Genomic DNA, 13914 nt, shown 5'->3' on the forward strand with positions numbered 1-13914 from the left:
TACCACCCACAGACAATAGGATCATTAGAAAGAAATCATAGATGTCTAAACGAATACCTAAGAAGTTATACAAACGAACATCATGATGACTGAGATGATTGGACAAAATTTTACGAATTTGTTTACAATACAACAGAACACACTGACACAAACTACACACCATACGAACTGGTATTCGGAAGAAAAGAATTTACCACAAGATATATTCAAAACAAAAATAGAATCAGTTTATATTATTGAACAATATTATTTCGAAATGAAATATAAACTCCAAAAATCAAACGAAATAGCTAGAGAAAATTTGATAAAAGCAAAGAATAGAAGACAGCAAATCTTAAATAAAGATACAGTACCACTCATTATAAAGATAGGAGATCAGGTATATTTGGAAAATGAAAACAGAAAAAAATTAGATCCAGTCTACATTGGACCTTTCACAGTAGTAAGTGACCAAGGGCCTAATTGCGTAATACAAAACAATGCAACAAAGAAAACCTCTACAGTACAGAAAAACAGACTAATTAAGTACACAGGAAAATAACTTCAATCATTGTAATTCATTACGTTATTCTATTAAAGGGGGGAGGTGTAGCATATCTGCTATACAGAACTAATTATAATACACACTATCAGCTATAGACACATTTTAAAGCCAAATCACACCATTGTAACACATTCATTATAACACACTCAGTAAATCAGATCATACCATACACACCCGGAAGAGCTCAGGCCACACCGTTCATATAAAAACAATTGTGACACACTTAACAGAACCAACCGAAACGTACAACATAAGCAGGAACAGTTTATGCTTTATAACCCAAAACAGGAACTTAGTGACAAGAACCATCGTTCTTGTCAACAAAAGACACACGTAACTAGCTTAGTGAAAACAATAACTTTTCAACATACAACCCGGAACCAAATGTGAGAAACCCTTAACTTCTTTTGAGTATAAATAAAACCAACTCCGATCATGGCAAGTCAGATTCGTTCGGACTGTCAGGATAGGACTATGCCCATCCTACATCTATCGAGTTCTCATTTAAAGAGTTTAGATATGTCCCCCTGCCCAAGGTAAGGCCTCTAAACTCCAACGTTTCCAGTAAGGGAAATCTCCTAAAGGTTTCTATGATCGCCTGGACGATCAAGTGTCGAACGTCCGCTTCGAAGCAGTATCCACCTCAGTTCTACTTAATTCGGCAAACGATGACGAAGGCCACCCTGACCAACGCGAGTTCAAAGTTACTACATGGCAACCGTCCCAAAAATCGAACATACCGGGACTATCTCAAAACATACCACATGACGACCGTAACAGTCATCAAACATATTACAAGATCATTGCTAAACTAGCAGGAAGTCAATATTTCAGTACAATTGACTTATCCGACGCCTATTTGCAGATCGAGGTGGAAGAACAATCACAAAAAGTCCTCACAATAAACACACACAAAGGACTGTTCAAGTACAAGCGTCTCCCACCAGGCGTAAAATCAGCTCCAGGGGCCTTCCAAAAAGTAGTTGACAACATGCTCAGCGACTTAGAAGGTGCCCAATCCTTCCTTGATGATATTTTGGTATTTGGACGAACACGTATAGAGCATGACAGAAACTTGGAACAAACACTAACAAAAATCCAAGAGTACGGGTTCAAATTGAAGGCAGAGAAATACAAATTTCGAATGACACAAGTCAAATACCTAGGCCATATTATCAGCGGGAAAGGTGTGTCAACAGATCCGGAGAAAGTAGCAGCCATAGCAAAGATGCCAGTTCCGAAAAACATATCAGAGCTACGATCATTTCTAGGAGCAGTGAATTACTATGCAAGATTCATTCGGGAAATGCATACATTGCGCAAACCACTAGATGAACTGCTGAAACAAAATGTAGCATGGAACTGGAACGACAACTGCCAAAAATCGTTTGATCGATTCAAAGAGCTTCTACAGTCAGACCTTATGCTTACACACTTCAATCCAGAGCTAGAAATAATTGTAGCCGCAGACGCATCCAACAGTGGTATCGGTGCTTCAATTAGACACAGGTTCCCTGACAACAGTGAAAAGATAATTCAGCACGCATCACGATCATTAACACCAGCGGAACAAAAATATGGTCAAATTGACAAAGAAGCATTGGCTCTGGTTTATGCAGTGACTAAATTTCACCACATGATTCTTGGCAGACGGTTTGTGTTGGAAACAGATCACCAACCGCTACTTCGCATTTTCGGCTCGCATAAAGGCATCCCAACACACACATCGAACAGATTGCAGCGGTTTGGATTAACACTAATGTGTTATGATTTCGAACTGCGATACATTTCAACAACAAAATTTGGCTATGCTGATTTCCTCTCCAGACTCATCAATACAGCAAACAAGGTAGAAGAGGAGTACATAATTGCATCAGTGCAATTGGAAGAGGAGATGACAGCTGTTCTGCAAGATTCGGCCGACAAAATGCCAATCACATCAAATATGATCGCTAAAGCCACACAACACGATGAAATGTTAAACCGTATCATTGAATACATTCTCAATGGTTGGCCAACTAGCGCAAAAGAATGCGAACATCCAGAAGATTCAGCTTTCTATCAACGCAAAGAAGGGCTGACTCTAACTCAAGGATGCATTCTGTTTCGAGAACGCGTGGTTATACCATCAGTCTTCCAAAAGCGTGTTCTGAAAATGCTACATCAAGGGCATCCAGGCATTGTCAGAATGAAAAGTCTCGCAAGAAGTATTGTTTACTGGCCCAACATTGACAAGCAGATTGAGGATGAAGTAAAACAGTGTAAGAGTTGTGCATCAGCATCTAAATTTCCACCACACGCTCCACCAGAGTCTTGGCCAACACCAACTGGTCCGTGGCAAAGGGTCCATATAGACTATGCTGGACCATTTCAAGGTCAAAACTTTTTCCTCGTAGTTGATGCTTATTCTCGTTGGCCAGAAATCTTCGCAACATCAACCACAACAGCGACGGTCACAATACAATTCCTTAGAGGTTGCTTTGCGCGGTTTGGATTACCGAATGTGATTATCTCCGACAATGCGAGGGTATTCACGGGAGATGAGTTCAATAATTTCTGCAAGTCCAACGGCATCATTCACATACGAACCGCTCCCTATCATCCACAATCCAATGGACAAGTGGAACGGTTTGTAGACACCATGAAGAGAGCCCTAAAGAAAATTAACAAGGGAGAGCCTATGCAGGAAACATTGGACACATTCTTGGCATCGTATCGGTCGACACCAAACGCTACAATAGGACAAAGAACACCAAGTGAAATGATGTTTTCTTGGAACATGCGGACTACACTCGACCTACTGCGTCCTTACAAGAGTCCTGAAACAGACAAACCGCAGCACAACAAGCAGAAGCGACAATTTTGTCCCAACGACAATGTATACGCAAAAGTATACAAGGGGAACTCTTGGCATTGGGAATCGGGTCGAGTAATTGAACGGGTTGGTACAGTTAATTACAATGTATTTTTAGATCAAAAAGGAATACTCATCAGATCGCACCTAAACCAACTTCGAGCTCGACACGAATCTACATCAGACGAAGGTGATATCGATGAAGGACGTCAAGATCAACTATCACTGGATGTTCTACTCGATGAGTTCAACCTTCCCAAACTGGATCGAGGCCCTGTCACTCAAGCTGATTCGGAGGCTACTTCCCAACGACCGGCAACAGGGGTTACGGCAGCTCAACCGGCACCGAGTCAGATTCCAGTACGACAACGGTCATCACATGGTCGCACAATTCGCCTACCAGCGCGATTCCAGCCCTACGTGCTGTCTTAAACCAGGGAGATGTCACATTCCATCATCTTGTCACAAGGGTTATGACAGATATGCACAACAGTGTATAGGGGGCTTATGGCAGCACGTTTGGCCACTGAACGATGATTGGGGTGCAACGCTTGAGACGAAATAGAACTAAACAAGAACTACCAAAATTCCGGTTTGTGTCGAATTTATTACCGATGACGTGCTGCAGGGCTCGAGCCGTGGCGGAATGTGCCGTCGCCCTTGATAAGTGGCTGCAGTGGGTGGTGTGTAGCCGGCTGCCCATTGCAGCGGTCGCCAGTGATGGGACAGCAGCCGGGGCTACGGTGTCTACGGTGGTGGCGGCCCGATGTTCCGCGGTATCCCAAAGGCACAGGGAACCGTGCCATCGCGATGGCCGCTGCAATGACGCTGCAGAAAGGCCAGACGAAACGCGATGGCTGCCGCGGGTTCTGTAGGATCCTCCTTGCGCAAGAGGATCCCATCCTCGTCGCCACTTTTATGTTTGCACTATTTACAACATTTATTACACTATTGAATAATACAAAACACAATATAAATTGAAGTATGGGGCCGCACGCACGAGGCGCACCGTGAGCCCTACCGGGAGCCCTGCTCGACCGGTAGCCTGTTACACACTCCTGCGTTAGGTGCGCTCTGCACACACTTAGCGCGCATCGCTAAGTGCGGCGTGATAGTGTGCGTGAGCGCAGTGTCGATTCCTGGATGTCGACCAGCAGCAGAGCAACTGCTACGGCGAATCCAGGGCTCGGCACGTCTTTCCACAACATAACCGAAGAAGTATTATTGAGTGAAGTGATTGTGAATTTTTAGTAGACTATCTAAAATTATATGAAATTCAATAGTTTTTAAAGTTTTAAAATAAACATGCAGATAAAAAAACACGCATTGTGTTGTTTATTTCATTGATGACGTCTTGCTAGAAAATAAAACGCAAAGAAAAATAATCCCTGGCACCGTGGCATAAGGAAGCTGCTTAGGCGCTGTTTGATAGATCCGCCTGGAACTTTGATGCCCAACGGTCAAAAGCCGAAGATTTTATATTAACCTTTCACTTTTTCTATCTGTCTCTCGCTCTAATTTGAGTGATTTTCCCTTCGTGAGTATCCACGAGCTCCCTCGTGTGGTTGTTGTTGTTGGAAGTTGAAACCGAACCCCCTTCGTGCGCTGCCAAAATCACCCAAGTAGCAGAGCCGAAGTTTTTCAGAGATTTTTCTGTGTGCCAAAGCGAGATGCCCTGTCTTCTCTCTCTAGATTTTGGACAGCAAACCGCTGCGCGTGTAGAGGTGTGTGCGTGTGACGAAAAACGATGGATGAAAAACGCGAGGAGCGGGGTCCGAAGTCTTTCGTTGGTCACACACACATGCATCTACCGTTGGATTGCGCTACACCGAGTCTACCCATCTCTCTCGATCTACCATGATTTTTTCTGCTATCGCACTCATCCAGGAGTTAGGCATCCTCAGTCTGCCCAGAACTTTCGTTGTGGAAGGATGTGCGGGAGTGATGCGCGATTTCTTGTGTCCCCTACTTTCCTTGTTTACGTTTTGCGCAGTGTTGCTTCTTCTTCCATTGTGGAATGATTTATCCTAGCTAACTTGTTGAGGTAAGTTTCTTGATCTCATATGTACTTCAATGTACTAATTCAACTAATAACGTCTTCAAAGTTACAGGTGCATGCGCCATTCATCAACGCCTACCTGTTGGCATCATCAACAATCTTCAAAGTGGGTGACGGAAAGAAATTGTTTTCCAGTTTTAAAATATTAAGGTAAGTGTTGCTCTCATCATATACGTAAAACTATCCAAAGTAATACGTACTACATGCATTAATTATTGGTTCATTTTTATCGACAGCGTTCAGCACAACTCAGCCACAAAACAACGCACTGGATTGCGCTAGGAACCTGTCGAAACGCGCGCAGCCCCCGGGAGCGGTAGGAAAAAGGAAGAACGAGAGGAGGAAAAACTAAAGCCAGCGCGCAGCTCTGATGGTACCCCGGACGCGGTAAGAAGAAAAAAGATCGAGAGGAGGAAGAACGGTAAATTTGGAAGGGGGAGACCGTTCTGCCGTCTCCACAGTGTGAGTATGCCAAAGCACGTGTTGGAAGAGAGAGAAAAAGTGTGGAATAAACCGCATGCGAATGTGTGCATATAGCAAATATAAACATGTGTGCCTCATCATTTCTATAAGCAATCCGAAAAGGGGGTGGAGCAAACACATTTGTATGCGTGAGGTGCAGAAGAAATCAGATCGTGATAGTATGTGTGAACGCGATCGTTCGGGTGGAAGGTGTCTATGTGTGCGTGAAACCACATTTCCACTTCGACTGCAAGTGGGTACGTAAGTGGGTACATATGACCCAAGGACGCAAAAACCGACAGCGGCCTGTGTAATCTGAGCTCCCTACAAAGCTCTCCACAAAGCTCTCCTTTGCAGGCTTGTCGAGAGCTTCGCCACAGGCGCCCGAACCATCCGTCACGCACACATCTAAACGTTCTGGTTTCTTCAGCCGCTCACGCATACCAATGTATTTGCTCCACCCCCTTTTTCGGATTGCTTATAGAAATGATGAGGCTGTTCACATTTGCTTTATGCACACATTCGCATGCTGTTTATTGAATAATATCCCTCTCCCTTCCCACAAGTATTCTGGCATACTCCCGCTGTGTAGACGGCAGAACGCTTTCCCCCTTCCAAATTTACCGTTCTTCCTCCTCTCGTTCTTCCTTCCTCCTACCGCGCTCGGGGTACCATCCGTGCTGCGCGTGTTCAGCTGGCTTCAGTTTAGTGATGACGTCATGAACAGGAGCTGCGCGTGTTGAACCGGCTTCTGTTAAGTAATGACGTCCTCACCGGGAGCTGAATGAAGCAATAATGAATGTAAGTAGTATGTATTACTATGGAGAGTTTAGCGCATAGGATTAGATCAAAACTTACCTTAATATTTTAAAACTGGAAAACGTTTTCTTTCCGTCGCTCACTTCGAAGATTGTTGACGAGGCTAGCAGGTAGTCGTTGATAAATAGCGCACACACCTGTAACTTTTTAGACGCCAAAGGTTAGTTGAATGTACCTGCACAAGCACACAGCCAGAAACTTACCTCAACAATTTGCTAGGATAAATCATTCCATTACTGAGCAAGAAGGAACCCGGCACAAAACGTAAATGAACAAAGAACGTCGCACAAGAAACCACACCTTACTTCAGTACATCCTTCCATAGGGACAGTTCTGGACAGACTGAGGATGTCTAACACCCGGATGAGCGCGATAGCAGAAAAATCATGGTGGATCGAGAGAGATGTGTAGATTCGGTTCAACGCAATCCAACGGTAGATGCATGTGTGTGTGACCAACCAAAGACTTCAGACCCCGCTCCTCGCGTTTTTCATCCATAATTTTTCGTCACACGCACACACCTCTACACGGGCGGCGGTTTGCCGTCCAAAATCTAGAGAAAGAAGACAGGGCCTCTCGCTTTGGCACACAGAAAAACCTCTCAACAACTTCGGCTCTGCTACTTCCCAACGGTCAAAAGCCGAAGATTTTATATTGGCCTTTCACTTTTTCTATCTGTCTCTCGCTCTAATTTGAGCGATTTTCCCCTGATGAGTGACCCCGAGCCTCCTCGTATGGTTGTTGTTGTTGGAATTTGAAGCCGAAACCCCCTCGTGCGCTGCCAAAATCAGCGAAGAACGAAATCGAGTGGCTCAAGCGAAAGAACGAAAAAATGATGAACGAGTGTGCTGTGAGAATAACACACACGCACGCACAAGGCGACACCCGAAATCTGGTGCGATACCGGCTTTCAGTGGAGCAAGTACACACATGCACACATTTGACCATACCAGCGCTCTGTTCTAGTGCAGGTAGTTTTCTGCAGTCCACGGTGATACTACACACAGCCACGCACTTGCCGATACACGCTGTGTGGTGGACGTTCAGAATTCAGTGGTGCAAATACACACATGCACACACTTGGCGACACACGCTCTGCTGTGCGGTGAGATTTGTGTTCTGTGTCCAGTGGTGCAAATACACACACACTCGTACTTGGCTACACACGCAGTACGGCGCGGTTGGCTTGGCAGAAGCGCATACACACATTCACGCAGTAGGCTTTACTTTCAGTCCAGTGAGGTTGGTGCTCGTGTGGTGTTTCAGCGCTTGGCGGATAAACCCCGTAAAAAATGGAGTTTTGTTTAATTTGAGGTAAGTAAAAGTGATTAAAATTATCAACCAACATCCCCCCTTCTAATTAATATCATTTTTCTTCCATTTCATGTGTGTTTCACGGCGAACGGAGACATCAAAAACCTGTGGCTGTGTCGTAGTGTTGGAGCAGTGGCCCGTACAGTGCAGCGAGAAAAGCCAGGAGCAACAGCGATGAGGAGCAGAAAGTGCTGTGCTGAATTTGTTTTTTTTTTCACTGTGCGAGTGTAAAAAGTGTTTTTTTTTTAAATTATGTGCGTTGATTTAGAATTAAGTGCAGTGATTGTTGTGCAAGTGTTCTGTTTTTTTGTATTCTATGTTGGATCGATATTCAATAAATCGAATTACGATAGTATAATGGTGTGCACTGTATCATTTCGGAAAGAAATCCTGGCAAAAAAGGGGGAGGGGACTAATTAAACGAAGGTTCGTGCAGACCCCCGTTCGGGTTTTGCTTCGGCTTCGGGTTTGCTTCGGCTTCGGGACCCGACGGATCACTTGAATAATTTCGCCAACTCAAGTTCTTTTTCAAGCGCGTATTCAAGCGATCTCTGAGTGCTGGTGCCCGGTGGGTTGGGATGTGTACGACACGATCCCATACAAAACAAAACTTCGGCTTTTGCGGACTGGGGATCCCATACAAAACTTCGGCTTTTGCGGACTGGGTGGTGCGATACCGGCTTTCAGTGGAGCAAGTACACACATGCATACATTTGGCCACACCAGCGCTCTGTTCTAGTGCAGGTAGTTTTCTGCAGTCCACGGTGATACTACACACAGCCACGCACTTGGCGATACACGCTGTGTGGTGGACGTTCAGAATTCAGTGGTGCAAATACACACATGCATACACTTGGCGACACACGCTCTGCTGTGCGGTGAGGTTTGTGTTCTGTGTCCAGTGGTGCAAATATACACACACACGTACTTGGCTACACACGCAGTACGGCGCGGTTGGCTTGGCAGAAGCGCATACACACATTCACGCAGTAGGCTTTACTTTCAGTCCAGTGAGGTTGGTGCTCGTGTGGTGTTTCAGCGCTTGGCGGATAAACCCCGTAAAAAATGGAGTTTTGTTTAATTTGAGGTAAGTAAAAGTGATTACAATTATCAACCAACATCCCCCCTTCTAATTCATATAATTTTTCTTCCATTTCATGTGTGTTTCACAGCGAACGGAGAATACAAAACCTGTGGCAGTGTCGTGGTGTTGGAGATGGTGGCCCGTACAGTGCAGCGAGAAGAACTAGGCGCGACAGCGATGTGGAGCAGAAAGTGCTGTGCTGATTTTAATTTTTCTTTGTGCGAGTGTAAAAAGTGTTTTTTTTATTATGTGCGTTAATTTAGAATTAAGTGCAGTGATTATTGTGCTTGTGTTGTGTTTTTTTTGTATTCTATGTTGGTTCGATATTCAATAAATCGAATCATGTTGATATAATGGTCCGCACTGTATCATTTTGGAAAGAAATCCTGGCAAAAAAGGGGGAGGGGGATATTTTAACGAAGGGTCGTGCCGAACCCCGTTCTGGTTTTGCTTCGGCTTCGGGTTGGCTTCGGCTTCGGGACCCGACGGATTGGTTGAATAATTTCGCCTTCAAAGCCAGCTTCAATCTCAGCGGATCTCTGAGTGCTGGTGACCGGTGGGTGCTGTTAATCTACTGCAAAAGGCGAATTCAAGCAGCGATCTTTTGCATGCCAAAATTAGCTGCTTAAGCAATTTTGGCTACTTGGGTGGTCATATAAGTAAGGGGTAAAAAAAGGTTCAAATAAAAAAAATATATGAAAAATAATTTTCATATATTTGAAAATTTCGTATTCGAATATCTATTCGAATATAATTGTATGTCGAATATCTATGAAGATGTAGGGTAGTTGTGGAATCTTTGGAAATGTGTGTATAACGGTTATTAGCCCACCAAAGTGCCACAAATCCACTAAACGACCACTAAACGGCTTCTAAACGACTCAAGTTCTCTACCTAAACGGAATATAGAAAGACTTCGTTTAGCAGACGGCAAACGACTCAGAGAGCGGTACTTGTTCCGACGCAATGCGCCACGATTTTACCAAAATGTATGGGATTTGACAGACGCATGCGTTAACGACGCACGACGCAGCGTCAAAGTAGAAAAATTTCTATTTCGACGCACGTCGTGATGCGTCTGTCAAAATGGTTCAATCATATCGGGTGAAAATCGATATTTTTTCACGTTAAATTGTTTCGAGCGCAAATGGACGTGTAATTGGACTACTAAATAATTTTATTAACAAAACAAAATAAATGTAGAGAAAGTAATTTCGTAATTGCTGCAAAACAGGTGTGTGCGGGTCAGTATGCAATGTGCAATAATAAAGCGAAAACATGCTTTGCACTGTTTTGAGCAGAACTGGAAATGATTTTACAGTTGTAATTTAACATTATAATCACATCAGAACCTATAAATAAGAGGCATTATTGCTGTTTGTTGATGTTTTTCTTTGTAAAATGTGTTGACATATCCATGCAGAACGCAGCGAACAGACCAGCGTGCGTCACGCAATGCGTTGCGATACGCTGCGTCGAAACAAGTACCAAGCCCTCATGCATTCTAAAAACTAGAACTAGAACGGCGATACGATTGTTTAAATACTAAACTCCATCGGAAACCACCAGCACTGAAGCAAGTGAGATTTGAGTATTGGTCGTTGGTGTTGATACCCACGTATTTGACCACACGACCATATATATAGATTTTTGCTCGGAAAGTTAGAAGGCTATATAGGTCATGATAACATGAAACTTGTCGAATGAACATTGCAAGAAAAGGATAGCAATATAATAATCAGTTTTAATACGCCATCTATTGATCAAACCAATGAAGCTGTGGAGCTTTCATTTTTTTCTATGGATATTTAATTTTCCAGTCGTTTAAGCTTAATCGGTGGCGCTTGGGTCTTATACGCGGATTCGAAGACAAGCGGTTTTCTAAATTTGACAGTTTTTTTAGCAAATTGTACTGATTTGACATATTAATTGCAAAATACCAAACAAATTCCTTTTGATCGAATGTTAAAAACCATTTAAAAAAGTTGAAAACTGTTAAATTCACTCATAATCATATCAAATAATTAATTTATAGGCTAAAACCACCTCCAACTTGCACAATTATATAAAAATTAGTTATATTTTGGCTAGAAAATACGAGATTCGACTAACGTGGAAATTCACACGGTTTATACACGGTTTTTTACGGCGGTTTCGGTCCCCTTTAAGGCCCGTGGCAACGCTCAGGGCGGTGGCAACGCTTTATCGCATGCGATTTTATCGGACGGCCTGTCAAATTTTTGTATCGGATTTGACAGATAACGTCGGACGACGAAATCGCACGTCCGACGTTATCTGTCAAATACCATAAAAATCTCGTCAGATCAATTCGCATCCGATCAGCGTTGCCACCGCCCTAACCGTGTATCTCGGGGACTCCCTGTATATTGCGCGAGTCGAGCGAAAAGCGATAGACCCAAGCGGCACAGATTAAGCTTAAACAACTGGAAAATTGAATATCCATAGAAAAAAAATGAAAGCTCCACAACTTCATTGGTTTTATCAATAAATGGCGTATTACAACTCATCATTATATTGCTATCCTTTTCTTGCAATGTGTTTCGACAAGTTTCATCTTATCATGACCTATATAGCCTTCTAACTTTCTGAGCAAAAATCTATATGAATGGTCGTGTGGTCAGATACGTGGGTATCAACACCAACGACCATTACTTTAATCTCACTTGCTTCAGTGCTAGTGGTTTCCGTTGGAGTTTAGTATTTAAACAATCGTATCGCCGTTCTAGTTCTAGCGATGCATAACTTCAATGCAAAACCATACAAGAGTACAGAGGAAATGAGAAAGCTCTCCTCCAAGCGATGAAGCTCAACTGGTTGGGGTATCCCACCAACAGATAGCGCCACCAGCTTTTTCGCTATTTTTAGAATGCATGAGTCGTTTGCCGTCTGCTAAACGAAGTCTTTCTATATTCCGTGTAGGTAGAAAACTTGAGTCGTTTAGAAGCCGTTTAGTGGTCGTTTAGTGGATTTGTGGCACTTGGGGAGTCTCTTAAGGCTTCTTGGGTTGACACTGATTTTACTTATTTCGAGTTAATTGTTGTACTGAAATTTAGTAAAAACATGACATTTATGCTGAAAACCAGTAAAATATGCTACAACTGAACCGTTTTAGTAAAAAAAAATTACTGTAGCAACATGACAAATTTCGATTCGGATGTCGTGTTAGGCAGCGCTCTGGGACTATTCGAACGAGTCAAACAAACACGACTCTGTTCGATAGGTGCTCTGTCAGCTGTTCGATGTCTTATAAACATTTAATGATGCACTGCGATACGCCTATCTTTTCATCTTGAAAATGAAGCATATCCATAGTTTAAATGAATATCTATCTGCAGGGGGAAGATCCAACAAATAACTTACTAGTTATTCACACCAATAATAACATCCCGCTTGCCAAAATGTCGCGCGACATGCATGCTTGAAATCGATGCTTGTTAACATTTTATTTCAAGCATCGCGAGTGTCCCAGCGTGAGCGCTGATTACACCTCCCCTCATTCTCAATGCCACGTTTTTGGTTAATCCTCACTCCCACCCTTTCTTTCCTTCTCATTAACGGATCCACCATTCCCGCGAGCGTAGGCCGACCAAAAAAATCCAGGAAATTCCTACAGTAAGTGTGCAGTTTTTTTATTCACAAAGCTATTCGGAATATTTCAATTCTTGATGGTGCGCGCTGGGCGAACAAAACGTTAGCTACTGCACCACCGATGGTGCGTGCTGTTGGAAGGAAAAACACTTGCTGTTTGATGCGTTTGCCTGAGGAATGAAAGATATATCGAGCATTAGAATGGTGAACAAAACTAGTACTATTTAAAACTTACCGATCACGAAGATATTTTAAATTAAACGGCGACTCTGTATGCCCTATCCATCTACTTTGATCTGTTATCAGAAGCTTTGGTGATGAAATAGCTACGTGTGATAGAAAATAATAGAAGAATAAACAAACATTAAAAGCAGTACGATTGTTGGAACACAAACATCATTTGGAAGATTCTTCTTATGCATACACTTACCCGTAGATCAAGTAACAAAACATACAGTGGAGCGCCGTTTATCCGGCTTCTCGGGACTTGACCTCGCCCGGATAAGCGAATAACACGGATAATGAGTGAAAGTATTTATTTTATCACAAAATCCTGGTTTGTTTTTGAAATTAATATTATTTTTTAGTAAAACCTAGCTAGTTTTATAAACTTCATGTTTTTTGAAGAGAATATTTGCAATGTGCTATATATTATAGCGTATTTTGTTATGACAAAATGTTCTGGTAACCGCTATTTCAAATATCCTCGTCAGCACGCAATGTCATCTAGGTATTGAACTGTCAGTTTTCAACAGCACGGATAAACGGATAACCGGATAAAAGGTACCCGGATAAACGGCACTCCACTGTACTGCATTTACGCCTGCGTTGACATCTTTCACGATTTACTTAACCGCTTTTCTATTATCATTTCATAATTTTCGCTGCCTCTTCCAGCACCGATCCTTCCAAAATGAAATTTGCATTCGTTCTGGCAATGAGTTTCGAACGATCACAACACAGCGCGAGAGTGAAGAACACAAAATAAATGGCACTATGTACAAGTGTTGATCATATGGTCAAAATAGAGTATAATGTAATTTATTTTACTTCAAATGAATTGATTTTATTCTGTTTTAAATTTCAACTATTGTTATCAGCTTAGTTGATAATGTTGAAAATTTTAATGAAGTGAAAACATCATTACCAGATAAATGAAACGATAATCG

General features: G+C 42.7%; 3 long non-coding RNA genes across 5 annotated transcripts; 1 reads left to right on the forward strand and 2 right to left on the reverse strand.

Moving 5' to 3' along the window:
• The first annotated feature begins 5064 nt into the window (after positions 1-5064).
• On the forward strand, positions 5065-6004 carry LOC120901590. 2 transcript variants are annotated; one of them, XR_005739306.1, is made up of 3 exons: positions 5065-5442; positions 5504-5607; positions 5694-6004. It is a non-coding gene; the product is annotated as an uncharacterized LOC120901590 (long non-coding RNA). The 2 variants fall into 2 exon arrangements; XR_005739307.1 differs by having other exon boundaries at positions 5510-5607.
• A 165-nt stretch (positions 6005-6169) lies between these two features.
• Positions 6170-7285, reverse strand: LOC120904503. Of its 2 annotated transcripts, none has more exons than XR_005739776.1 (3): positions 6942-7285; positions 6778-6881; positions 6170-6699 (listed from the first exon to the last, which is right to left on the reverse strand). It is a non-coding gene; the product is annotated as an uncharacterized LOC120904503 (long non-coding RNA). The 2 variants fall into 2 exon arrangements; XR_005739775.1 differs by having other exon boundaries at positions 6778-6875; positions 6942-7284.
• A 5476-nt stretch (positions 7286-12761) lies between these two features.
• On the reverse strand, positions 12762-13196 carry LOC120902745. The gene is made up of 3 exons (XR_005739471.1): positions 13176-13196; positions 12981-13071; positions 12762-12915 (listed from the first exon to the last, which is right to left on the reverse strand). It is a non-coding gene; the product is annotated as an uncharacterized LOC120902745 (long non-coding RNA).
• Between the last annotated feature and the right edge of the window lie 718 nt (positions 13197-13914).

Source organism: Anopheles arabiensis, chromosome 3 (assembly GCF_016920715.1).
Source record: "Anopheles arabiensis isolate DONGOLA chromosome 3, AaraD3, whole genome shotgun sequence".
Lineage (NCBI taxonomy): Eukaryota > Metazoa > Arthropoda > Insecta > Diptera > Culicidae > Anopheles > Anopheles arabiensis.